General features: G+C 42.7%; 1 protein-coding gene across 1 annotated transcript in view; it reads left to right on the top strand.

The window, feature by feature from the left end:
• The window catches only part of LOC141270507 (uncharacterized), an 80,183-nt gene that overhangs the window by 29,921 nt on the left and 22,957 nt on the right, over positions 1-27,305 (top strand). The gene's annotated exons all lie outside the window — the stretch shown is intronic.

The raw sequence follows: 27,305 nt of genomic DNA, 5'->3' as shown, positions 1-27,305 counted from the left end.
TCTCCTAATTTTTTTTTTGTAATCATTATCATTTAATACGTTCTGATTTAGGGTTTTAGTTCTTTGTTGGGTTATTTTCAATTAATGTTCTAGACATTTCTAATCTCTCAATCCTTCACAAAATTTGTTGGCTTTTATTTTAATACCTTAAGTACTGGTCGTTTTTTCATTTTTCTTTTGCCTAATTCCAAGAACAATAGCCAATGAAATCTTGATTTTTGCAAGACTGTTTGAGTTGTACATTTAGATGACACCAACCATTGGCACAGGTAATGGAAAAACAAATGGGTTAATTCTGTGCTGCTGTATAGGAAGGATGAGGGATGCCAATCCGAGTATAAGTGGTTAATTAGGCAGCGCGTTTCGAAGTATACGAACTTCTTCCTCAGAACAACCACGTGGAATAAGTTTCTCCTTTACCTGCACTTTCATCCCCTCATGGGTTTGCAGCAGCCTAAGCGTTACCAGTGGTTGTGTGCACCCAACCCGACCAGGTGAGCACTATTCTGCTATTCTCTTAACATTGTTACCCAGATAAGACCCATTTTTGCGTTTTGTGTCTCTCCAGTCCTTCTTTTATTTGGATCATCCATTGGTAGGCACTGTTCCATTAGTCGTTACAATTTTCTTGGGTCCATTTGTCAGGCAGAATTGCATCTGGTTGAATTTAATAAACCCTATGAAAAGGCTGTGTCCTCTAAAGTAAGGCGTACGATAGGGAGACAATGCGTTCTATAGAAAAAAAAAATAGTTTTATTCTAATTTTCACCCCCTATAATTATTATACATATTGATCTGTAATATCCTTTTAAAAATTTGTTTTTTTGGTTGTGTTTAAAAGGTGGCTCAATGTCCGCCATTGATCACTTAATAGCCATTAAAATAGGATTTGGGTAGTTTTAGTATAAAGGAGCAAAAAGGGCTCTCTTTCCAATTTACTTATTTGTAATTTGTGAGAATATTTAATATTAGTTTATATTTCCTGTTTCAGAGTAAACTTGCCAGATTGCAGGCAACATTCAGTATTATTCCCTATTTTAGGTAAAGGCCCCGTCACACATAACGAGATCGCTAACGAGATCCTTGATACGTCACGGTTTTCGTGACGCAATAGCGACCTCGCTAGTGATCTCGTTATGTCTGACAGGTAGCAACAGGCCCCTGCTGTGAGATCGCTGATCGTTACAAAGCTTCCTGGACCATTCCTGGGTCGCTGCGCTCCCGCTGGGCATTGTGCATCGCTGTATTTGACACCTTATCAACGACCTCGTTAGCGATTCAGAACTGAGACACGTAGGCATGCATAAATTGGACTTTTCCGCGCCCCTCGTCCCCGATTGGTGGTCGCTACTGCGTCCTTGTTTTCGGATCCCACCAGCGTTCTCCAGCTGTGACTCCACTTTGAAGAAATCAGGCATCTTTAACGAGGTAGGTATTGTTTGGGGTCTCAAATGAGTTTCCATTTTTAATTCATTTATAGGACATCTACCAATTATCTGCTATCATTGCTCTTCAGGGAGGGAGGGCTTGGTTTCTATATATATATATATATATATATATATATATATATATATGTGTATATATATATATATATATATATATATATATATATATATATATGCTTTTGCATGGGCAGATATTTTAGGGGTCTCGTGCACACACACCCACACAGCACGTTTTCTGACACGCTGTCCTGGCCAACCGCTTCAGAGTTTTTCACACGCCAATTAACATGAAGCTCAAATCAATAGACTCAGTTGTTTTGGCCTGTTGCACGCTTCACAACTTTCTTCGTCGACGTGATGCAATTACGTACTGTCCGCCTGGCTTCGTGGACTCTGTGGACCTAGCCAATGGGGAAGTGGAGCTCGGTGAATGGCGTACAAACAATCCTGCAATTGCAGGCCTTCAACCAGTGGGACATGGCAGAAACACCCATGATGCGAAGACCTGCCGCGACAACTACTGCCAGTATTTTAATGGTCCTGGTGCTGTTCCTTGGCAGCATCAGAACCTATAATGGGCAACTACTCATGTTTTTACACTACTGACATTGCTGTACTGATGTGTCTAATAAACTGTGTGTTCTACTATGCAAAAGCTTTGTTTCTCATTCTTTCAGTAGTAGCAGTAGTCACCGCAGTAAGCAGTCTATATATATATATATATATATATATATGTGTATACACATGCGTATACAGATACATACATACATACATACACACATATACATTCGTGTACTCGTATGTAAACAGATTCATCCATGTACTCATACATATTTTTAAGTACATAAATATATACACACTCATATACACATACGTATACAGATAACTATATATACACATACATACACTCAAACATACAGATATGCATACACATAAATGGCCATTTACATCTCTCTATATATATGGACATCCATACATCTGTACAGGAACAATGCACACACCAGTGTTCCCGTCTGACCGGAGACGCAGTAGCGATCCCATCTGACCGGAGACGCAGTAGCGATGTTAAACCAAGGCTGCCCAATCAGAATGCAGTAGCGTCCACCAATCGGAGATGAGGGGGCGCGGAAAAGTGATTTTATGCACGCCTTTGTGACACAGTACAGTCCCTATCAAGGTGTGGATCGTTGAAATAGCTGCTGTGTGAAAGTGTCCCAATGACCGCCGAGATCGTTAGTTAGATCGCTGGGGCGGCCGAAATCGTTGGGAAGTTCTGCATGTTTGACAGCTCCCCAGCGATCACGAAACGACTCTCCAGCGATCCCAAAACCGTGACGCACTAATGATCTCGCTAGCAATCTCGTTATGTGTGACGGGGCCTTTAGTCTAATCTCTAAATATTTACGCAGCAGCCTCCACCACTCTCATTGTGTCTTTTACTGTCTAATTAAATTTTTGCCTGAAATTCACTTACTTGAATGTATAATAGTAATTTGCAAGTGTTGATGAGCGATATTAGAGTGATTTGCAGCAACTAGGTATGAGCAAATCTGTGTATTCGGCTTCGGCCGCATTCAGCCACTGTCCAGACCGCACTGTAAGTGAATGGAGCAGAGGGCGAGCATGCGCAGTAGCATGCTCCATTCACTGTCCCGGACAATAAAGTTTGTTGAAAGGCTGAGTGCAGGGCAGCCACTCAACAAACTTTGCAGCTGTAGCCCCTCCCTCAGTCATTAGCATAGGTTGCCAATGGCGAAGGAGAAGGTGCACAGTCAAATACACAGGGATTCGCTCATCCCTAACAGCGACATATCAAGATTTAATGAAATGAAGTTTTATGTTGGCTATTTAGGTCTCCCACAGGTTTAGCGTAGAAGGGAGGAGGGGAGGGGAAATGTAGAAAGCTTACAACGTTGTCGATTTCAAAAACATATGTCAGCCGTAATCCATCCTGAGGGTGCCGCACCCATTGGTGATCACAAGCAAATGAAAAAGAAAAGGGAAATCCACCGGCACATCCAACAGGAAATAATTAAAAATTGTTCTTTATTGAAGAAAAAACTAAAACATGCTAAAATGAAACCTCAGAAACCTGACGCGTTTCTGGTGTATACAACACCCTTATTGATAGGACGACTGAGGCAACATGTAACAGACCAGACTTTATACCAAACTTGCAATAAATGAACAAAAACAATAGGTGGAGCTCAAATCAGTGCTGCAGGGGAAGTTGCAAACAATACAGGTGAAGAGCATAAAATAATAAATGTAGTGCAATGAATAATAAATAATTCATAAAGCATACCCAACATGGCAATAATATTCTGAATGGACAAATATAATTGCAATAACAATTCACATAATGGCAACTAATGGAAGCCGCAGTTCGGCAGTCAGTGTCACACAGGATGAAATCAGATATGCAGCCAGGCAGCCAGTAACACAAACGGTATTACACAGCCTAGCAGTCAGTGTCTCAACATCACTATTAAACAAGCAGTATCAGAAAAAAAATAATAATCACAATCACTAATAAATAAAAAATAAGTCATTTTTGTAATTCATGCACCGGGGATATTTAGTGTCCAAGGTGAATATCCAGTAGGCTTCTCTTATAGCTAATTGTTTCTGCCGGCTGCCCCCCCGAATGGAATGATCAACTTTTTCAATCCCCAAAAAAGACAAACAGGAAAGGTCTCCTCTATGCAATGTGCTAAAATGTTTAGCTGCCCCAGAATAACCAGAGTTACCACTGCTGATGTTACCAATATGCTCAGCTATCCTTTTTTTGAGTTTACGTGTGGTGTAACCTGCATATTGTAAATTGCAGATTTTGCAATGTATGCAGTAGATTACATGACTGGTTTCACAATTAATGAATGTTTTGATAGAATATGACGCACCCTCAGAAGAACTGAAAGTGTGTTTCTTATTATCCGCATACTTACATACATTGCATCTGCTCAATGCACATTTGTAAAAACCTGTAGCTGAAAGCCAAGATGAGGGGGGTTTTACATTGCGTGTCAGGCTGGGAGATAGCATGTCACCAAGTGATCTGCCTCTTTTCAATACCACCTGACAACCACCATCTAGAATTGTACGAAGGCAGTTGTCTTGATTTACCACTGGTAAATATTTCTGGATAATGCCCTTAATAGTATGAAACTGATTGCTGAAGGCAGTGGAAAAAAACAATGGTACGGGGAGAAGCCGATTTTGGTGTTTTCCCTGTACCATATAAAAAATTATCACATGAAATATTGTGCACTTTTTCAAATGCTTGATTCACTCTGGACCTATTGTATCCCCTATCTTTCAGCCTGTTCTTGATAGTTTTACTTTCCTTAACAAAAACCTCTTCGCTAGAACAAATCCTTCTAGCTCTTAATAAATTCCCCCTTAGGGATAGCATTCGTAACATGCCTAGGGTGTGACCTGGAGGCTAAAAGAATGGTATTTCCAGCAGTGTCTTTCCTATATACAGATGAATCAACTCTATTGGTGGTAAGGTTACCATGTAACATAATATCCAAAAAAGGCGTATTAGCAGTTAGATAACTACATGTGAACCGAACATTACAGTTGTTCAAATATAGAACAAAATCAGAATAGGTGGACTCGCTCCCCTTCCAAACCAGGAGTACGTCATCCACATATCTACCAAACCATACCAAAGATGAAATGAAAGGATTGTTTGTAGAAAAAATATATATTATCCTATCACCCATGACAGCACCTACAACGAGAGAGGGGATCCGCCCTTCCAGGACAGGAAACCTACAGAATAAAAGGGTGGCGCCTTTCCACCACCTCAGTTGGTTTCCTGTCGTTGAGGGGGAACCTTGTTAATATGGCGGCAGAAGAAAGAAGAGAAGATTATTCCCAATAGGAGAACCTTAGACAGGCTTACCTGTTGAAGATCCGGATATGACTGAGCGGCGCCCTGCCTAGGGTATGCAGCTCCAGCTCCTTGCATCAGTGGAAAAGCTTCTGTGGAACTGCGCCCCTATCTGGGGTAGACAGATCCAGCTCTGCACGTCAGTGAGAGCGCAGCTGTGGACCTACACCCCTGTCTGGGGTCTCCAGCTCCGTGCATCAGTGGAGAAGCTGCTGTGGAACTGCGCCCCCTATCTGGGGTCGACAGATCCAGCTCTGCACGTCAGTGAGAGAGCAGCTGTGGACCTGCGCCCCTGTCTGGGGTCGGCAGCTCCAGTTCTGTGCATCAGTGGAGGAGTTGCTGTGGAACTGCGCCCCTGTCTGGGGTCGACAGATCCAGCTCTGTGCTTCAGTGGAGAAGCTGCTGTGGAACTGCGCCCCTGTATGGGGTCAGCAGCTCAGCTCTGCACATCAATGGGAGCACCTGTTGAGCTGTGCCCCTGCCTAGGGGCAGCAGCTCCAGCTTTGATCAGCGCACTATTGGAGGCGCCCCTGCCTGGGATTGACCACCCCAGTATTGCTCAGGCATGGACAGAGAGAAACAGGCCTGTGACTCGTTCCAACCTCCAAATCCGTACAGCTGGTGGTGAGTGATCTACGTGAATGTTTACGTTGTTTATGGGGCCCTTTCCTTGTTATGGTTACTAGGAAAGGCTGAAGGATGTTAGCGCAAAACTCAAAAATGGGTGTGTGTGCACTCTGTAAGACCCCATCTGGGCCAAGGGCATCGTGCTTTAAAATTGGCTTCAGGACGGAAGCTGGACCTTAGACCTCTAGGCTAAAGTTAGCCACATGTCTGGGCCGCACAGAGCCTCATGATTGGCCTTCAGAATTTACCACAAAAAATGAGCCTCTATCTGCTCAGTAAATGTTAAACTAACACTGAGGTTTTTACTGTTGTCCTCCAGTCTGTTTACTCCATCCATAGGATGGCACATGGTGTTAATACAGCACATGGTCTTTGTGAAGGTCTGCTGTCCAGCTGCGTCTCATCAGTTGGCTTCTTCGGGTGGGGCTAGTCTGACAACTGAGATTTACCACCCAAAGGAAAGTTTTATCCTTCATTCAGATGGATTACTGTTTTAAATAAAAATCTGAGCGCAGTGCCTTATAAAGCCTCTTTGCGCTTCACAAAGAGCACATCATAGCTCTTTATATCACATCATAGCACTAAGATGTGGCATGACGCGCCTCATAGCATAGCGCTTCATAGCACATCATAGTGCCTCACAGCACCTCATGGCACATCATAGTGCATCATAGCTTAGCGCTTCATAGTGCCTCGCCTCATGGCACATCATAGTGCGTCATGGCATAGCGCTTTATAGCACATCATAGTGCCTCATGGCACATCATAGTGCCTCATAGCATAGCGCTTTATAGCACATCATAGTGCATCATAGCATAGCGCTTCATAGCACATCATAGTGCCTCGCCTCAGGGCACATCATAGTGCCTCATGGCACATCATATTGCGTCATAGCATAGCGCTTCATAGCACATCTTGGTACATCATAGCATGGTGCCTCATGGCACATTATAGCATGGTGCCTCATGGCACATTATAGCATGGTGCCTCATGGCACAGCTCTTAATGTCACTTAATAGTGCCTTGTGGCACACAGCGCCTCACAGTGCCTCATAGCGCATGTTAGTGTCTAAAAGCACATCATAGTGTCGTATAGCGTATGTTAGTGTTTAAAAGCACATCATAGTGCCGTATAGCGTCTCATAGTGCTTTATAGTGCCTCATGGCATAGTGCCTCATAGCTCTTCATAGCGCTTTATGGCTCTTCATAGCATAACATATCATAGAGACTCATAGCATATCATAGTGCCTTATGGTGCATTCGTAGTGCCGTATAGTGCCTTTTAGTACCTAATGGGGCATCATAGTGTCTCTCAGTGCTTCAGGGTGCCCCTGTGCCTTGTAGTGCTTTTATAGGGTGTCTGTGCCTCATAGTCCCTCTTTGTAAAGGTACTGGTTCCACAACTAAGTGTATGTCTGACAAAACCAAGTTCAGCGACTGTAAACTGTGCATGGCAAGCTTACCGAATTCAGGCGGAAAAATATCCTAGCCTCTATTTTGAGACAGAGGGTAGCAGTATTCCTGGCTGGTGCTCGGTGGAATGCCGATTGGAGGCAGGTGACAATAAGAGCGCTTCCTTAGTTTTGCAGGTTAATAATAAACCTTGTAGGGTTTCACTCTTAAAGGTAGGAGGCATCATGTAGTGCTCATACAGCCATTGTGGGTTTGGTCCAATCGAGCGCAGTTTTATTGCTTTTTACAGGTTGCACAGAAGTCGTAAACATTAATATTTCTGGTCTTGTCCAAGCTCTGACTAAATAGGACAGACCCTGACTACTCATATACAGCTCAGCTAACCCAGCTTGATCAAACAAAACAATATTTATCAAGGGTAACCACTGATACTTGTGGAGTCTGGCCTGTGTTTCTGATTAGCTCCAAGACACATACCATCTGCTCTGCTCTCCAGCAGTCTGACTAAGGTGAATGCCTAGCCTGCTCTAGTGCTTAGCTCTCCACGGGCCCTAATCAAGACCTGTAAAGATATTTTTTAACCCAGTCCTTCCTGGGTTTGCTACAACCCGAAGGGGCTGTAGAGATTCCTGAGTTAGAGCATTGGGAATGGACTCTAGAAGACCTGCTAGTAAATCTGCAGTTCCAGATTGCGATATAGTAGTATAGGCATTTAAGGAGGTATACAATCGGGTTCCAATTCACATGAAACGTCAAATTTCCTGAGAATAGTTCTTGGCATAAAATGAGGATTTAGGCTTTCAGTTTGTCTCCTTCCATTCAGATGTTAATGGGCCTTAATGCTTTATGGAGAATTATAGTAGTTAGGACAAGTCTCATATCGAAGGAAAAGGCATTGACAATAGTTTACCTCAACTATTTCGGGATTATGGGCAGATCCATCGAGTGCTGCAGAACTCACTGGGCAGTGAGTAAGCGTTGTGGTCTCCCAAGGTAGAATAAGGAGTCCTGCTATATGTCAAAATTAATAAGTCTGGCCACAACTCTGAACAAGGCAATTGCTGTTAATAACTCTAATCTCCTACATTACAGTAGTAGCATGGTCACGGGTACACACCCGGGGGCTGCCTCTAAAGACCGGGTTCCTCTAACCTAAAGGAGCTTTAGGCAGTATATAAGAAAGCTCCATTCATCTATACATGGTCACCATGTAAAGGTCTTGTCATACAACAGAGTAGCTTTATCTTACATAATCCATTATGGAGGAACTCTGCCAAGATCCCTAATGACACTTATGTCTAATCAGTTCAGATGGCGAAGTCTCACCTTTTATCTTTAACAGCACCTCATATAAAGAGGAAGAGAATTGCAAGTGGACCTTTTTAGCCGTAGACTACTAGAACAGTGTCCAACCTTCATTGAATAAGCAAGGATTGTGAAAGTGAGCTTTGGATCTAGGCCCATTTTCAGTTCAAAGATGGCACCCTGGGATGTGAATCCAGTGCTTACGGCTGTAACAAGCCTTCGCTTGAACCCATGGATTCAGGGTCTTCACATTAAAGACTATTATCCCGATGGCCCTGACTTCAGCATGGTAAGTTAGTGACATTCAAGCTTTTTTGGTTAATCCTTTGTTTATACAGAGCCTAGAAGATAGGTCGGTTCGGGAGCTACTTTATCTTCCAAAGATAGCTTCCAATTTCCATAAAAGTCAGGAAATTATGCACCCTACTTTCGGTGCTAATCCGGGGAATCCATGGCAGAACAATAAGAAAGTGGATGTCCCCATCAAGCATTATGTAAGGTTGCGATTCAGTCTTCACCTTGCACCTTCTATAGACACTATAGGCATGATCTGGGATCTTCTGCTGTCCTTTCCTTTAGGAAAACTGTTCTACAGGCTGTGGTCCCACCCTAACTTTAGAATTTTTTCTCTGTAAATCTCTCGTTGTAGGTGCTGTCATGGGTGATAGGATAACACTAAATTACTTAGCGGTAATGTGTTTTTCCTGAACCCATGACAGCACCCTTATATTCCCTCCCATCACTGGTAGAAGTTGATCACTTCTTTTCCTTCATGGTGTTTGATTCACGTGGTGTGTAGAAGGAAAAATCATGGGATATATAACTATTAAGTAGTGTCCTCTCATGCTCTGTAAACAACTGAGGTGGTGGAGAGGCGCCGTCCTTTTATTCTGTAGGTTTCCTGTCCTGGAAGGGCGGATCCCCCCTCTCGTTGTAGGTGCTGTCATGGGTTCAGGAAAAACACATTACCGGTAAGTAATTTAGTGTTTCCTCCCACCAAGCCATGAAGAGAATAGCTAATGAAGGTGAGAATTTCGAACCCATTGGGGCTCCCAACTTCTGAAGAAAAATTTTGACTGAAACATAAAAAAATTATGCTGAAGTAAATAATCAAGTGACAATAAAATGAACTGCTTGAGAGGTAATGAATAAGCACTATAATTGTCCAAATGATATTTCACGGCTACCATGGCTGTGGTGTGAGGAATAGAAGAATACAAGATTATTACATCACATGTTGCAAAGGAATAATCTGAATGGCAAGCAAAATTTTCAAAAACCTTCAAAACTGCGGAGGTATCTTTCAAATAACCCGGAGTCCTGACTATAAGGGGCTGGAGATAGCTATCAATCCATTCACTGAGATTTTCATTTAGTGACCCTATGCCCGATATTATGGGTCTTAAAGGGGGTGGAAATACCCCTTTATGAATCTTGGGCAAACCATGAAAAATAGGAATAATAGGAAATTCAGGGATTAGCCATTTAAATAGTTTAGGATTAAGAATACCAAGCCTGATGCCCTTATTTAAACACTCAGACAATGCAGATTTAAAGGCAATTGTGGGATCAGACTTTAACATCAAATAAGTGTCAGTATCATTTAGAATAGAAAAAAACATTGTACAATAAGGGTGTTGTATACACCAGAAACACGTCAGGTTTCTGAGGTTTCATTTTAGCATGTTTTAGTTTTTTCTTCAATAAAGAACAATTTTTAATTATTTCCTGTTGGAAGTGCCGGTGGATTTCCCTTTTTTCTTTTTCATTTGCTTGCGATCACCAATGGGTGCCGCACCCTCAGGATGGATTCCGCCTGACATATGATTTTGAAATCGACAACGTGGTAAGCTTTCTACAATTCCTCTCCCCTCCTCCCTTCTACGCCATTCTATGTGATCCAAGGAAGCTCCGTTGATATATATCAAGTTATACTGCTTGACATTTATTTTGTGACATTTTCTGGAAGATATGCTGGTGTCCATTACCATATGCTGGTTTGAATCTATGTGCAGTTGTTGCATCTAAGTGTGGTGCTATCAGATATTTTGTGCAAGCTTACACATTATACCAGCATGGCGGTGGATTTACGTATGGCCAAACTGGCTGCAATGTTTGATGGCATGGACAGTTCTTGTGGCCCACATTCAGAGATTAAAGATCTCTTTAATAAATTGGAAAAATTATCTAAGCAAGAACTACGGATATGGTGGGATCATAATACCATCAGAAAATATATTGAAAAAAAGATGATCCCCAGGGGATTACATATCAAAAAATCACCCACATATATTTTTTCAGATCAATTCCTGACTGAATGGAATTTGATACTTTCTGAATGTTCTCTAAAATTGATGGGTCTAATCACCTCATATGAAGAAACTAGGTTGCAAACTCTAAAAATGGACATTGATTTAATTAATGTTGAGCTCAACAAAATTTCAGAAACCTCAGACTATCGTCAATTAAAGAAAAAGATGTCTGATGTTGTCCTCCAAGGCATTGAGATTATCATCAAAATAAAACAATCCAAGTTCAATAGAGATATATCAGATTACAATAATGATAAGATCTATATATGGAACAGAGACCCCTCCAAAAGGCCATTCAGGTCTATTTTGAAAAATCGCTCTTGTCACTATTCACACCAGGAGCCAAATAGAAGGAGAAAGAAATGGACATCATCGGACTTTAACTCATGTGACAGTGGTTCTGATACCTCTGCATCCGGCACAAGTATCAGACAGGAACGTGGCCAACAGTTTCCAAAAAACGTTGCAGGAGGAGGGGAGGCAGGAGAGCTAGGAACAGAAGATTGGAGACGCTACCCCATGAGAGTCAGAAAACACCGACATCATCGCTAGATAAAAATCTCCAGAGCGTTATTGTTTTGACTCCGTTTGTGTTGTCATCTGCACAAATTGATGTCCTAGCTAAAGGATTAAACTTTGTTCTGTCACAAAATTTCAATTTATTACAAACCATCAGGGATGTTAATCGTTTTACACGTCTACTTACGGTCAAGAGACATTTTTTCAATGAGCAACATTATTTTTCACCTACTGATGAGACTGTTACTGTTCATGAACAAACTCTTGATGCATCTCTTTCAGTTTCGGAACAAATTGCCCTATTAACCTTATCTTCATTACAGGACACTAACCAGCTTTCGGATAAACCAGCAGATGAGGATATTTGTGTCACTTTGTCTAATCCATCGTATTATCCTTTACAATCGAGAGTTCCCTCCTTGGACCTTTTTCAATCTTTGGTTGAAAGGGATCTTACGAAGTTATATGCTGATACTCATGAAATCCACTTTAATAGTAATTTTGATAAATCCCAGTCAGATTCTGTTAAAGATCTACAACACAATCCACACCTGACCATACGCCAGTCTGACAAGGGAGGATGTGTTGTGCTGGATTCGGACCTATATTGTACAATATTTTTTTCTATTCTAAATGATACTGACACTTATTTGAGGTTAAAGTGTGATCCCACAATTGCCTTTAAATCTGCATTGTCTGAGTGTTTAAATGAGGGCATCAGGCTTGGTATTCTTAATCCTAAATTATTTAAATGGCTAATCCCTGAATTTCCTATTATTCCTATTTTTCATGGTTTGCCCAAGATTCATGAAGGGGATTTTCCACCCCCTTTAAGACCCATAATATCGGGCATAGGGTCACTAAATGAAAATCTCAGTGAATGGATTGATAGCTATCTCCAGCCCCTTATAGCCAGGACTCCGGGTTATTTGAAAGATACCTCCGCAGTTTTGAAGGTTTTTGACAGTTTTGCTTGCCATTCAGATTATTCCTTTGCAACATGTGATGTAATAATCTTGTATTCTTCTATTCCTCACACCACAGCCATGGTAGCCGTGAAATATCATTTGGACAATTATAGTGCTTATTCATTACCTCTCAAGCAGTTCCTTTTATTGTTACTTGATTATTTACTTCAGCATAATTTTTTTTATGTTTCAGTCAAAATTTTTCTTCAGAAGTTGGGAGCCCCAATGGGTTCGAAATTCTCACCTTCATTAGCTATTCTCTTCATGGCTTGGTGGGAGGAAATATATATTTTTTCTACTAACAATCCTTTCATTTCATCTTTGGTATGGTTTGGTAGATATGTGGATGACGTACTCCTGGTTTGGAAGGGGAGCGAGTCAACATATTCTGATTTTGTTCTATATTTGAAGTCTAACAACTGCAATGTTTGGTTCACATGTAGTCATCTAACTACTAATACTCCTTCTTTGGATATTATGTTACATGGTAAGCTTATCACCAATAGAGTTGATTCATCTGTATATAGGAAAGACACTGCTGGAAATACCATTCTTTTAGCCTCCAGTTCACACCCTAGGCATGTTACGAATGCTATCCCTAAGGGAGAATTTATTAGAGCTAGAAGGATTTGTTCTAGCGAAGAGGTTTTTGTTAAGGAAAGTAAAACTATCAAGAACAGGCTGAAAGATAGGGGATACAATAGGTCCAGAGTGAATCAAGCATTTGAAAAAGTGCATAATATTTCACGTGATAATTTTTTATATGGTACAGGGAAAACACCAAAATCGGCTTCTCCCCATACCATTGTTTTTTCCACTGCCTTTAGCAATCCGTTTCATACTATTAAGGGCATTATCCAGAAATATTTACCAGTGGTAAATCAAGACAACCGCCTTCGTACAATTCTAGATGGTGGTTGTCAGGTGGTAGCTAAAAGAGGCAGATCACTTGGTGACATGCTATCTCCCAGCCTGACACGCAATGTAAAACCCCCCTCATCTTGGCTTTCAGCTACAGGTTTTTACAAATGTGCATTGAGCAGATGCAATGTATGTCAGTATGCGGATAATAAGAAACACACTTTCAGTTCTTCTGAGGGTGTGTCATATTCTATCAAAACATTCATTAATTGTGAAACCAGTCATGTAATCTACTGCATACATTGCAAAATCTGCAATTTACAATATATAGGTTACACAACACGTAAACTCAAAAAAAGAATAGCTGAGCACATTGGTAACATCAGCAGTGGTAACTCTGGTTATTCTGGGGCAGCTAAACATTTTAGCACATTGCATAGAGGAGACCTTTCCTGTTTGTCTTTTTTTGGGATTGAAAAAGTTGATCATTCCATTCGGGGGGGCAGCCGGCAGAAACAATTAGCTATAAGAGAAGCCTACTGGATATTGACCTTGGTCACTAAATATCCCCGGGGCATGAATTACAAAAATGACTTATTTTTTATTTATTAGTGATTGTGATTATTATTATTATTATTTTTTTTTCTGATACTGCTTGTTTAATAGTGATGTTGAGACACTGATTGCTAGGCTGTGTAATACCGTTTGTCGATTTTTGCACCTAATTCCATTTTTTGTGTTACTGGCTGCATATCTGATTTCATCCTGTGTGATACTGACTGCTGAATTGCGGCTTCCATTAGTTGCCATTATGTGAATTGTTATTGCAATTATATTTGTCCATTTAGAATATTATTGCCATGTTGGGTATGCTTTATGAATTATTTATTTTTCATTGCACTGCATTTATTATTTCATGCTCATCACCTGTATTGTCTGCAACTTCCTCTGCAGCATTGATTTGAGCTCCACCTATTGTTTTTGCTCATTTATTGCAAGTTTGGTATAAAGTCTGGTCTGTTACATGTTGCCTCAGTCGTCCTATGAATAAGGGTGTTGTATACACCAGAAACGCGTCAGGTTTCTGAGGTTTAATTTTAGCATGTTTTAGTTTTTTCTTCAATAAAGAACAATTTTTAATTACTTCCTGTTGGATGTGCCGGTGGATTTCCCTTTTCTTTTTCACTCCCACAGGTTTAGACACTATTGGCAGAAAAATTGGCGTCTTCAAATTGCAGTGTTAGAGGAATGTGGTTAATTGGAGGAACAGCAGGCAGTTTTACCATTTCTAAGCTGCCGTCGAGTTGGCAGGTGTTGGCCAGGTTTTATTTCCTGTACTGTACAGAATTGCAATCAACATGTACCAGTGCTACAGTCGCAGTCAACAAAGTACTTTAGTTCTGGGTAAAACTCAAGTGATCAGTAAGGTGAAGAGTCTGTTTGCTCAATGGAAGAGTCTCAAGAAGAATGCTAAACAGCAAACCAAAAGACAAGAATCCAAGAAGGAGTTTATTAATAAACTTGATGATTTGTTTTATGTTGCTCATGCTGATGCCATGAAACTTATAAAACTTCAGGAAGATCGTGACTTCTTGTTTGCTCAAAGAGAAAAAGGTCGTCATGGAAGTATGGGAACGTTAGACAGAATGCTGGCCAAGGTCGAGGAAAGCAGATTTATGAGAGCATTACTTTCAGAGAAGTGAAGAAAAAAGGAAACAGAGTTCAGCAGTCGACAGCATTGGCTGGACTTGGCAGTAGTAGTTGCAGTGACAACGGCTCTTCCAACAATGATAGTAATGAGGGCGAAGGGCATTTTAGTCCCAAGAAATGTAAGTCAGTAAGACCAGTCAACATTGTGACTCCGGAAGTTGCTGCAGCTTTAGACAGAACTAATATCAGTGATAGAAAAGCAACCTACTTGCTTTCTGCTGCTTTTTAGTCTCTTGGCCATGATCCAGACTGTCTCACGTTAAATAGGGAATCGATCAGACAGGCTTGTCGCCGGCATCAAGAGATTGCAGCATTTGTTATCCAAGCTTCCTTTGATAGCAGTGGTCCACTGATTGTACACTGGGACACTGGTACAAAGGCTTGTGCATGTGTCCTCTTGCAACAGAAATTGCAGAAAGAACTACAGAGTTTGCCTTGTAGGCACCACATTCACCAGTTAATTATAGCAAGCGTGTTTGATAAATTGTGGCCGGCATCAACAGGTCCAAATATAAAGTTGTTTGAGAGATTTTCCGCTGCCTGGAATCAACTGGATAAAACCAAGTTTTCGACTAGAATGGAAGATGACCATTTCAATTGAGCTAGGTCCACTTAAGGAGTGTCTAGTTGAATATTGCACGAACCAGCTTGCACAATGCCATTAAAGAGATGATTACAAGGAATTAGCACTGGCAATCCAGTTCGTTGGTTGGCCGGCAAACCTAGATGTACACATCAACACTCCAGGTGCCTGTCATCTGGCTCGATGGATGGCCAAAGTGATATACGCTCTGAAGATGTTCATGTTTCATTACCAATTTCATTTTAAGTTTGACAGAGTTAAAAAATCTCTGTCAGTTATGCACTTTTACTGTCCGCTTATACTTGAAGGCTTGGTACCTTTGTCAGATGCCAGCCACCTCGCCGAGAAATGACTTGACATTGCTGCAAGAACTCGTAGCATACAAAGGAATCAATGCGCCTGTTGTTGAGGCAGCAATAAAAACTCTCAACAGACACCTGTGGTACCTCAGTGAGATTATGGCGGGTGTGTCTTTTTTTGACAGCGAGGTTCCAACTGCAGAAAAGGTTGAGATGGTATTGGCTCTGCAGATGGAAGGCAACGATGTCTGCTCAACTTGCACGCAGCTTGCCGAAAACCTTGTGTCACACAAGAAACTTCATGTCGTCCAACACAAAAAAACAGTTTGTTGCACTGGAAATAAACCAAGATTTTCTTCATGAAGATCCTTGTCTGTGGCACACTAATACAAGTTACATTGATGCATCCTCAAAAGTCGCCGTATTGAAAAGCATGAATGATGCTGCCAAACACTCCATTGCTCTTATGCATACATTCTATTTGTCAATAAAGAAGACCAGAAACAGTTTATTTTCCAGTGTGTGGAGAAGCATCACCATGACTATCCTGAACCAAATAAAGTATGTTTCATGAAAAAAAGTGAAACTACTGTAAAATTGTGCATTTACTTTGCTGCAAGACCTTTATTACAAATAATTGTTAGTTTTGCGATGATTGAGCCACCAGTAAACAATGTTGCAATATTATGAAATTTTGTGTATATTCCACTCACACCAAAGGAATTATTCCACGAGGTGAGACCTAAAAATTTGCACAAAAAATTTGACTCGCCCTAGTGTACGCCTCTTAATAATTTTTGTGCATCTTTAAATTGTCTACACACCAGAAATTAAATTACATTATTGTAATTTTGTTGCAAAATTGTTGACACTGCTCCCTCTTCCCAAGCCCTATCCACTTTTCAGAAAAATATCTGCAACTTCGCGCAAAACTTTGGAGAACCAATTTACACAATAGGGTAAATCCCTAATATAAGAAATAGATTATATAATAGGTTTGGCTCTTTGGAGTAGTCGTGGATAGACACAAGCACTGTAAAGGTTCAAATAACCTGCTGCCGCTGCCTCGTGGCTGGGGGAGAAATCCACCACATGGAACCTTTCCAAACTAGGATAAAAATCAAGTTTACTGTAAAATCGGCTGCGCTACTGCTGGAATAGAAATCTCTTGCTGCAACATTCCTTATTAACCACCACCCACTTGTCACTTTTTAATGCCTTTTGTTTTTGATGTCTCACCTTTTATAGGAGGTGTATATTTTTGAGATACCCGTGCCCTGTGTTAGTTACAGGGGTCACATTAAAAATAGCCAATTTGGTACTTTTTTTGGCACTGACTGACCTCCCTGCTTTTGAAGGAATATGTAATTTGTGGAAAAAAATGTCTAATGCACACATCAAATATAATTTTTCCTTAATCTAAGCCAACTCAAGTTAATGCATCTAAAGACAGATTTCTCAAAATTGAGTATGGTCCAAAAATTTTCATATTACTCTTGATCATTTTTCTTTACCCCAGTTCCTATGTTTTCATGCACAGTTGAGTTGCTTGGCATTTCTTACATGTTGAGAGTATGGTTTTTGGCAGCAATTCTTCCAAGAAGCCCACATCTTTCCAAACGTCTCCGAATAGTAGATGAGTATAGCTGGGTCCCACTTGTAGCTGCTACTTCTGAGCGGATATGACTGCTGGACATCTTCCAGATTCGAAGGGAAGTAAGCATGATGTGTCTTTCATTTGCTGCATTGTTTCCTTAACCGATTACTGTGCCTATGGTCCTTAATGTTGTCCATTTCTTGGGGTCTTCAATACTGAGAAATACAGGCCGAAACTTACCCATCATGTAATACCATCGGGGAGCCATCTGACTGACTCCAAATTAATTCTGCAGCTGGACAACAATCCGAAACATACAGGCAATGTCAATAAGAACTATCTTCAGAGTAAAGAATGAAGTGTCTTGGAAATGATGACACGGCCCCACAGAGCACTAATCTCAAAATCATCCAGTCTGTCTGACATCACATGAAGAAACTGAAGATTCTGCACAAGTCTCACACATTTAGATTTTTCTTTTGTTTGTTCACTTTGCATTTTGTTCATTCTTAAAAATAAACACCCAACACTTACATTTTTGAAAGTGTATCATTTTTTCTACACCTACCTAAAATGTTTGCACAGTACTGTAAATCTGACCTTGTAACCCATAGCAGCCAATCACAGAGCATGCTTAAATATTGAAATTGTAACATGAAGGAAAAGTCATGGAATTCTGGAACTCAGAGGTTAAAGAGTTACTGCAGATGATGGTAAATGGGAACAAAATTTTCAAAATGTCTGGAGTCTAAGCCTCATGCAGAAATCTGGACACTTCCAGCCTCGGCCGCTGTCACTGAGGTTATTAATGGTCGTCTGAGGAAGGTTCTGCTGCTGAATGTTCAAATAATCAGGATCCTCTGCCAGCAGCTCCTGTCTGATCACCGACCAATGATGTGGTTGATGGAGACAAATCCAGAGACGCTGCAGCCATGAGAGCACATTTAGGCCACTCAGGCGGCTGACAGAAGCGTCAGCAACGTGCAGCCCGGTGTTCTACTAAAAAATGGCTCCGGGGACTCTTCAGATAAATGGCTGCACACTGGTTTCACCATGAAATAAAATATGATGGAAATCAAGTCGAGAGGGGTCCGATAACGGAACATTATGACACCCCACACCATAATATATAAACATCGTACTTGCATGGTTCTGCAGCACAGACGTCGTGCACCTGCTCTGCTACGTACACCTCGTACAACAGATAGCTCTACTTTGTACATGTTATACACACAGCTCCACTCAGAACACTTTGTACGCACACGGCTTCGCTCCATACATGTTGTGCAAAAGACAGCTCTGCTCTGTACACCACATGTCTCTGCTCCGTACACCTCGTACACGCCCGGTTCAGCTCCGTACGCCTCGTACACGTGCGGCTCCGCTCCATGCGCCTCGTACACGCGCGGCTCCGCTGCGTACACTTCGTACACACGCGGCTCTGCTCCGTACGCCTCGTACACACGCGGCTCAGCTCCGTACGCCTCGTACACACGCGGCTCTGCTCCGTACACCTCGTACACACACGGCTCTGCTCCGTACACCTCGTACACACGCGGCTCTGCTCCGTACACTTTGTACACACGCGGCTCTGCTCCGTACGCCTCGTACACACGCGGCTCAGCTCCGTACGCCTCGTACACACGCGGCTCTGCTCCGTACACCTCGTACACACACGGCTCTGCTCCGTACCCCTCGTACACACACGGCTCCGCTCCGTACGCCTCGTACACGTGCGGCTCCGCTCCGTACGCCTCGTACACGCGCGGCTCCGCTGCGTACACTTCGTACACACGCGGCTCTGCTCCGTACACCTCGTACACACGCGGCTCAGCTCCGTACGCCTCGTACACACGCGGCTCTGCTCCGTACACCTCGCACACGCGCGACTCCGCTCCGTACCCCTCGTACACACACGGCTCCGCTCCGTACGCCTCGTACACACGCGGCTCTGCTCCGTACGCCTCGTACACACGCGGCTCTGCTCCGTACACCTCGTACACGCGCGGCTCCGCTCCGTACACCTCGTACACACGCGGCTCTGCTCCGTACGCCTCGTACACACGCGGCTCCGCTCCGTACGCCTCGTACACACACAGCTCCGCTCCGTACGCCTCGTACACACGCGGCTCCGCTCCGTACACCTCGTACACACGCGGCTCCGCTCCGTACACCTCGTACACACGCGGCTCTGCTCCGTACACCTCATACACACACGGCTCTGCTACATCCACACTGTAAACCCCTCCTGACCCCACACATAAACTTCAGCTCATCCAGCACCATGACAACCAGCACAGCAGAGTCCTGCATCCACTGAGGCCCCTGATCATGTGACCCCTGACTCCTCCCCTCCTGTGACCTCATCACAGCTCCTGTGCGCACAGAACAGCCATATATGTGGTGGCGGCTCTGCAGGTGGAGGTATGTGGAGATCCTCCATTATATAATTCCATTGTTCTCTTCTCCTCTTGGGGGCGCTGCAGTCACTGATACAATCTGTAGTATTTCCTATGATGGCTGCTGTTGCTCAGTGATGATTCCTCTTGGACACAGTCCAGTCGTTCTCCCCGGTCCTTTCTTACTGTTCTATCGCTTGTCCGCAGTCACACTCGGCCGTTTTCACGTAATTTTCTTCTATGTGATAAACGCCCCATGTTTTTCTCAAACGTTCTCATTTTTTGTTTCCCACTAACCCGTAAACCACAAAGTGCAGGCAGATGACTCCCTTCTTCTGTCCTTTTTTACTTTTTTTTTCACGGGGCCTTTGATTTGCGTTGGCGAGTTTGATCTTCAGGACATAACAAGGACGGAAGTCTCCGGTTATTTCATTCCTTGAGGACATTTGGTCCATAAAGAAAAGGACGTGTAGTTAGTTCTCTGATGGATCCGCAGACACAAAGGAGTCATTAAAGGGAACCTGTCACCAGTTTTTTAGTAGCCCAACAAATGGCACTATCTTTTTCTGCTGTTGTTCTGCATTTCACGAATGATTACACTGCCTCCTGACTCCCTCTGTTCTCCTCAAAAATACCTTTTGATTTGGTCCCTCACTGTTTTTAAATGAGGCTGGTCCGATCCGATGGGCGTCCTCCATGCAGCATCTGTTCCTCCTATCTGCTAGTAAAAGCCGACCTCCCGATCTAATTGATGTGGATAATGTGTCCTAAATCATCCACATAGCTAAACGTGGTGTTGACCCATTAATGGGAGGGCACTGCGGTAATTAAAGACAACAGGGGATCTTAATATTGCCTTAGATTTGCTAATGTCAAAGTAAAAATTTATCTATCTTCCTCTGTGTCTGTGTGACTTGATTGTTATGGAAAATTATAGAGAACTCAAAGTGCAGATATCAGTTTTTGCACCGTCAGCTAAAGTGTTTCTGGTCAATCTGTATAAATCTCAGCATTGCCAGATAGTTTCTAGAAAGACAAGTTCTTGTCCAGGGCTGTGGAGTCGGTATAAAATGGACCGACTCCTAAAATATGTAATAAATTGGTTCAGTAGTACAATGTAGAATGTGCTGTTTTCATAAGAATTTGGGAAAGTAATGAAATGTCCTATAAATGTCTGTTCTGTTCCTGATCTAAGGATTTAGGCTTTTCTTTGAGATGAATCTGTTCTGTACTTTATGCTCAGTAGTGAGACTGCTGTGGAGTCGGTGGTTTGGTTTACAGATTCCATAGCCCGCTTGTAACTCCAAATGTTACTTCTTGATTTGATGAATTCAGAAAATACTGTTTTTTGGCTCTTTCTGTAAGGCACACTGTTCAGGCCAAACTTCCTTTAGTCCTCAGAATGCAGATTTGTTCAGCACTTGATTTTCATAATAATAAAATGGTTGTACTGCAGAGAAAATCTTGGAAAATGGCTTCATTTTTTATTTTTTTTTTTTACAAATTTTGGATTTTTTTTCACCACTTAAATAAAAAAGAACCTATACATATTTGGTATCTGTGTACTCATACTGACCTGGAGAATCATAGTGGCTGGCCAGTTTTAGCATTCAATGAACAAATAACAAAGAGAAATGTGGAATTAGACTTTTTTTGCAATTTCACCGCATTTAGATTTTTTCCAGTATATAATATGGTAAAATCAATGATGTCGTTCAAAAGTACAACTCGTCCCGCAAAAAACAAGCCCTCACACGTCCATATTGACAGAAAAATAAAAAAGTTGTGGCTCTGGGAAGAAGAGGAGCAAAAAACTAAAGCGCAAAAAATGGAAAATGGCCAAGGGGTGAAGGCATCAATAATGGTCTTAGAAGCCAATCCAGGTGCTTGGAAAGTGGTTCCATGACGGAGCCAATTCCGGATACTATCAGACATCTGGAGATGCTGTAAGGGATTGAAGTACTTTAGGTATACAGTACCAGTTAAGTCTAAGTGGGAACTCCAGTAGGAGTTTTTCAGCTGCCTTCTTGGATAGCATTCCTTTTTCCACTTGGGTTCTCAAAAATGTCTGCAACAGATTTTTATACTTATTTGTACGACCACTCAATAATGCACTGTATGTAGACTCCTCCTGCAATTGCCTGAGTGCTTCTGCTGTATAGGAGTCTTTTTTTAGCAGCACAATATTTCCTGCCTTGCGTATGACTGTATCACTCCATGTTTTAATATCTTTTAAGGCTATGTTCTCACCGACACTCAAATTTCTTGGATGTACAGTACATTGTTGAAAAAAGTCAATCGCTTTGTTAATGGAGTTGTAGCTTGTGTAATTGTGTAGCCCACGTAAGACTCATTTAAACTCATTAGCATTTCAGCGTTGCTGGGCAGCGCTAAATCTAGTGGCGAATTTACACTAAAGCCTAAAGTATTAGCAACGACAAGTGTTTCACCCGAGAAGCGTTATGATTCAACATTAGCATTTGTTTGAATGCTTAATGCAAATGTATCTTCCTTGTGGCTTTAAAAAGATCAATTTTAAAATCAGACAAGTCAAACAACTCAGGTATACAGTAATTTAAACCCTTGGAGGGTAAGGACAGATGTTTTTTGTCCAGATGGTGATCAGTAAGGTTGATTACTTCTCTGCCTTTGGTCAGTATACTCATTACTCTCTCCATGACACCTGCTTGAGTTTTTTGCCTGTGGTGCCAGATGCACCTTGTCCCACCTCTCCTAGTGCGTTTCCTAAAGGAGTCGGATTTTTAACTACCATAGCAGGGGTATTAAATGAAGCCATATCTCGAGTAGCAAACAATTCCTCTGTTGCACTGGAATCCGAATAAGTGGTCCACCTGTCCTGGTTGGTTCTTTTTCTGTATTGTCTGAACGAGTGGTTTCTAGCAGTAAATTTGTTCTTATTCTTATTCCAAGAAAAATTTTGACGGTTACCTAAATCATTCTAATCTCTAATGAATTTTTCTTTATTTAATTTCTGCTTGAATGGGAACAAGTTTTTTTTATCGAATTTATTTGATAAAGTTTTCAATTGCTTCTCCATTAAGTGTGACTTTAATTCCACTTTATAATAATAATATTGGCTTTTTCTAATTCAGAATTAATCTCTGAATATTCCTTTTCAACGCCAACTTAAATAATTTTTGAGAACATTCCTAATGGATTTGCTCTCCTTCTTTTTGAAAACTTAAATCATCTTGGAATTGAGAAATGTCTTTAAACATAGGGAGTCCCCGTTGTACACGTGCCAAATCATCATTAGATTTCAGTGATTTTAAATGTCCAGAACAGTCGGCTTTCCTTCTCAGATAATTCATTTTATTCTCTAGCGTTTAAATGCCCATAACTTGAATGTCGGCTTTAATATTACAATCTGTAAAAAACTCTTCCCTACATGCCAATAAACCCCAGTTTGCTGCTGAAAGTTCAGAGGGTGTATGTAAAGGAGTGATTTCTAAGTGTATGTCGTTTGCAGACTGTGCTAAGCTTCAAAGTGAGAGAGAAGTACATAAATTAATAAATTAAGCTGATTAGGCAACGGTCTGTCTTACTTGATTAACCATCCTGCATCTATATAGAACTGTACGCAGTAATACAGAATTAGCGGTGGTGCAGGATCAATGGCTGGCAACTCCTGAGTGTGATCACTAACCAATGATGTCCCTGATGTTAGGGATCCAGGTGGTGGAACCTCTGTGCTGCGGTGCAAGGAGGGACCCAGAGGGGTGTAACTAAGTATCCACTCGGACCGACCCTGGTCGTACGGCGGCTAAAGACTCCGTGACCAGGGAGGGACCGAGCAGAGGGACCAGGTGCTACTCTGGGGACGACCTTGTAAGAGAGCAGGTGACTCCCACGGGTCAGATGGCTGAGACTGACCGATACTGCAGATGGGCACAGCAGGCAGGCTGACGAGAGGTCCGGGTAGATGAACTGGCAGAGACAGCAGGCAACAGGCGGAAGTCTCTAGGTAGGCTGTCAGGTAGTCACAGCAAGTGACAGGCAGGAGCCTCTGGGTAGGCAGACAGGTGGTCACGGCAAGTGACAGGCGGGAGCCTCTAGGTAGGCTGTCAGGTGGTCACGGCAAGTGACGGGCAGGAGCCTCCGGGTAGGCAGACAGGTGGTCACGGCAAGTGACAGGCGGGAGCCTCCAGGTAGGCTGACAGGTAACAGGCAGGTGCTCCCAGGTAAGCAGGCGGGCGAAGCCCATAGAGAGACTGGCAGACTGAACGGAAGACAGACTGTCAGGCTGGAGAGTAGTCAGGCTGGCGGACTGGACTGATAGTCAGGCTGGCGGGCAGGACTAGTAGTCAGGCTAGCAGCGGGACCTGAGGGCTGAAGCAGAGGTAAGTACACTGTGCATCAAATATTGCTCGGGCACCTCCATTTTGGAGGAGGTGCCTTATATATGGGAGGACCTCCGGCAATTGGCCGGGGACTCCTTAGTGCGGCAGCAGAAACAGGAAGAGGAGCGCTGGAGGACGCCGGGCAGGGAGCGCGGCGGTGAGAGGGACGGAGTCTCTGACTGGCAGAGGGCAGAGACGCCGATGCTACACCTGATGTGCTTGATAGAGACAAGTCCGGAGACGCTGCAGCCGCAAAAGCACATTTAGGCCACGCAGACAGCTCACAGAAGCGTCAGCAACATGCAGCTCTGTGTTGTGATGAAAAATGGCTCCTGGGACTCTTCAGAGAAATGGCCACACTGCTGGTTCCACCATTAAATAAAATATGATGGAACTCAAGTCAAGAAGGGTCCGATAATGGAACATTATGACACCCCACACCATAATGTATAAACATCGTACATACACAGCTCTGCTGCACACACGTCTTACCAGGGCTTCGGAGTCGGTATAAAATGGACCAACTCTGACTCCTAAAATATATAATAAATTGGGTACAGTAGTTCAATTCAGTTTGTGGGGAATATTTTTTCATAAGAATTTGGGAAAGTTATGAAATGTCCTATAAATGTCGGCCCTATTCCTGATCTAAGGGTCTAGACTTTTAGCTGAGATTAATCTGTGCTACAGTAAATCTATCACATTAACATGAGCCATGTATGAGGGAGTCTGAGTTGGTGTCATAGAAATTGAGGAGTCGTAGTCGGAGGTTTGGCTTACCGACTCCACAGCCCTGCGTCTTACACCACACAGCTCTGCTCCGTACACATCGTGCAACAGACAGCTCTGCTCCACACATGTCGTGCACCACCTGGCTCTGCTCCATTCATGTCACTCACACACGTCTCCCCTCTGTCCATGTTGTACACACAGCTTTGCTCTGCACATGTCATGCATACACGGTTCCGCTCCATACACATATGGATCCTCTCTGTATATATCTCACAAGCGCGGCTCCGCTCTATACAGTAAGAAGAAGATTAGAAAAACTCCAGCATCTTCTCCGTATCCATCACAAGAGATGTAAAGTTAAAAGGTCCATTTTATTAGTTCCATTAAAAAAGCGCCATATGTAAGGCAGACCTTACGCGTTTCGAACCAAACAGCGGTTCTTAATCATAGGTTACATTGCTGTAGCTAAAAGACATATATATACATATGGACTGAAAACAAAAGAGAAAATAGGGTGGATACAACAAAGAACAGGAAGTTCATTAGTGAATGAAAATCCTCCTGAGGATAATTGCTCAGTAATATGCATAAATTAAACTTATGTGCATGGTATGCTGGCAAATTAAGTACACCATTAGAAAAAAGTATCAAAAAATGTACATTAGATCATTGCGAAAATTGAGACCATTGGGAATACGAGAGTTAGGCTATGTGCCCACGATGCAGAAATGAAGCAGAAAATTTCTGCAGCATTTCTGCATCTCCCTGGCAGAAAAAACGCATGCAGATTGTGCATGCGTTTTTCCTGCAGAATACATGCGGATTCACATGCGTATCCACATGCGTTAACGCATGTGTTTCCGCATGCGGACTGACAAGCGCTTTCCAGGCGATAGCATCACTTGGAAAGTGCTTGACAACTAGGTCACACTGTATAAATCAATGCAACTGGCATGGATTTATATAGTGTGACCGTAAAAATAAAAAAATAAAGCTATACTTACCTCCGATGCCGCCGCGTGTGCTGTCGTGCTCCTTCCTGGTTCCTTCCTGGCTTGCCGGCATCTCGCGAGACAGCCTGCGGTCACATGACCGTGACATCATCTCAGGTCCTGGAAGGAGAAGCGCTGCAGGGGCTGCCGGACAGGTGAATATAAACTTTTATTATTTTATTCTTTTTTTTACAGGTACAATGGTACCCAGGTCTGGATGAGAGTCTTCTCTCCTCCAGAACTGGGTACCATCCGCACATAGAGACACATTTAATCCGCCTGTACAAATGTACAGACACGGATTCTATGCGTCTCAATGCAAGCCAGTGGTGGCGCTTCCGCAAAATTAATGAACATGCTGCGGATTTATGAGCGCTGCAGAAACGCTGCGGAAAAATCCGCAGCATGTGCATTGACATTGCGGAATGCCATTGGGGACCATGGGGTGCGGGTTACCAAGCGTTTTTGATGCGTTTCCGCTGCGGAAATTCCGCAGCGGAAATGCATGAAAAACGCATCGTGGGCACGCAGCCTTAAGTTTCAGAATCCAGGATGCTTCTCTGGTTAAGAGCAGCTTGTCTCTATCTCCTCCACCTATTTGTCTTTGCACCTTATCTATACCAATAAACTTAAGGCTATGTGCCCACTATGCAGAAATGCTCCGGACTTATTCCTGAGCATTTCTGCATCTCCCTGGCAGAAAAAACGCATGCGGATTGTACATGCGGATTGTGCATGTGTTTTTCCTGCCAGGGACAAGCGGATGTGAAGTGTTCTTCACATGCATTTCTGCATGCGGGTTGACAAGCGCTTTCCAGGCGATTTTAGCATCACTTGGAAAGTGCTTGACAACTTGGTCACACTATATAAATCCATGCAACCGGCATGGATTTATATAGTGTGACCGTAAAAGAATGGTAAAAAATAAAAAATAAATATTATACTTACCTTCTGATGGCCCGCGGTGTGCTTGTCTCTGCTTGCCGGCAGCTCGCGGTAGATTTAAGGACCTGCCAACTTCATCGGTCGCGTTACCCGTCACATGAAAAATGACATCAGCACAGGTTCTTTAGTCTACTGCGAGCTGATGGCAAGCCGAGACAAGGACACCGGGGGCCATCAGAAGGTAAGTATAATATTTATTTTTTATTTTATTCTTTTTTTTACAGGTACTATGGTACCCGGGTCCGGAGGAGAGTCTCCTCTTCTCCAGACCCGGGTACCATCCACACATTGAAACGCATAGATTCCGCATCTGCAAATGCAGTGATGCGGAATCC

Source organism: Phyllobates terribilis, unplaced genomic scaffold, assembly GCF_046119375.1.
Source record: "Phyllobates terribilis strain yellow unplaced genomic scaffold, ASM4611937v1 Scaffold_5__5_contigs__length_657084704, whole genome shotgun sequence".
NCBI classification, from domain to species: domain Eukaryota; kingdom Metazoa; phylum Chordata; class Amphibia; order Anura; family Dendrobatidae; genus Phyllobates; species Phyllobates terribilis.
Note: the sequence above shows the minus strand (reverse complement) of the source record. Positions and strands in the feature narration are given on the sequence as shown.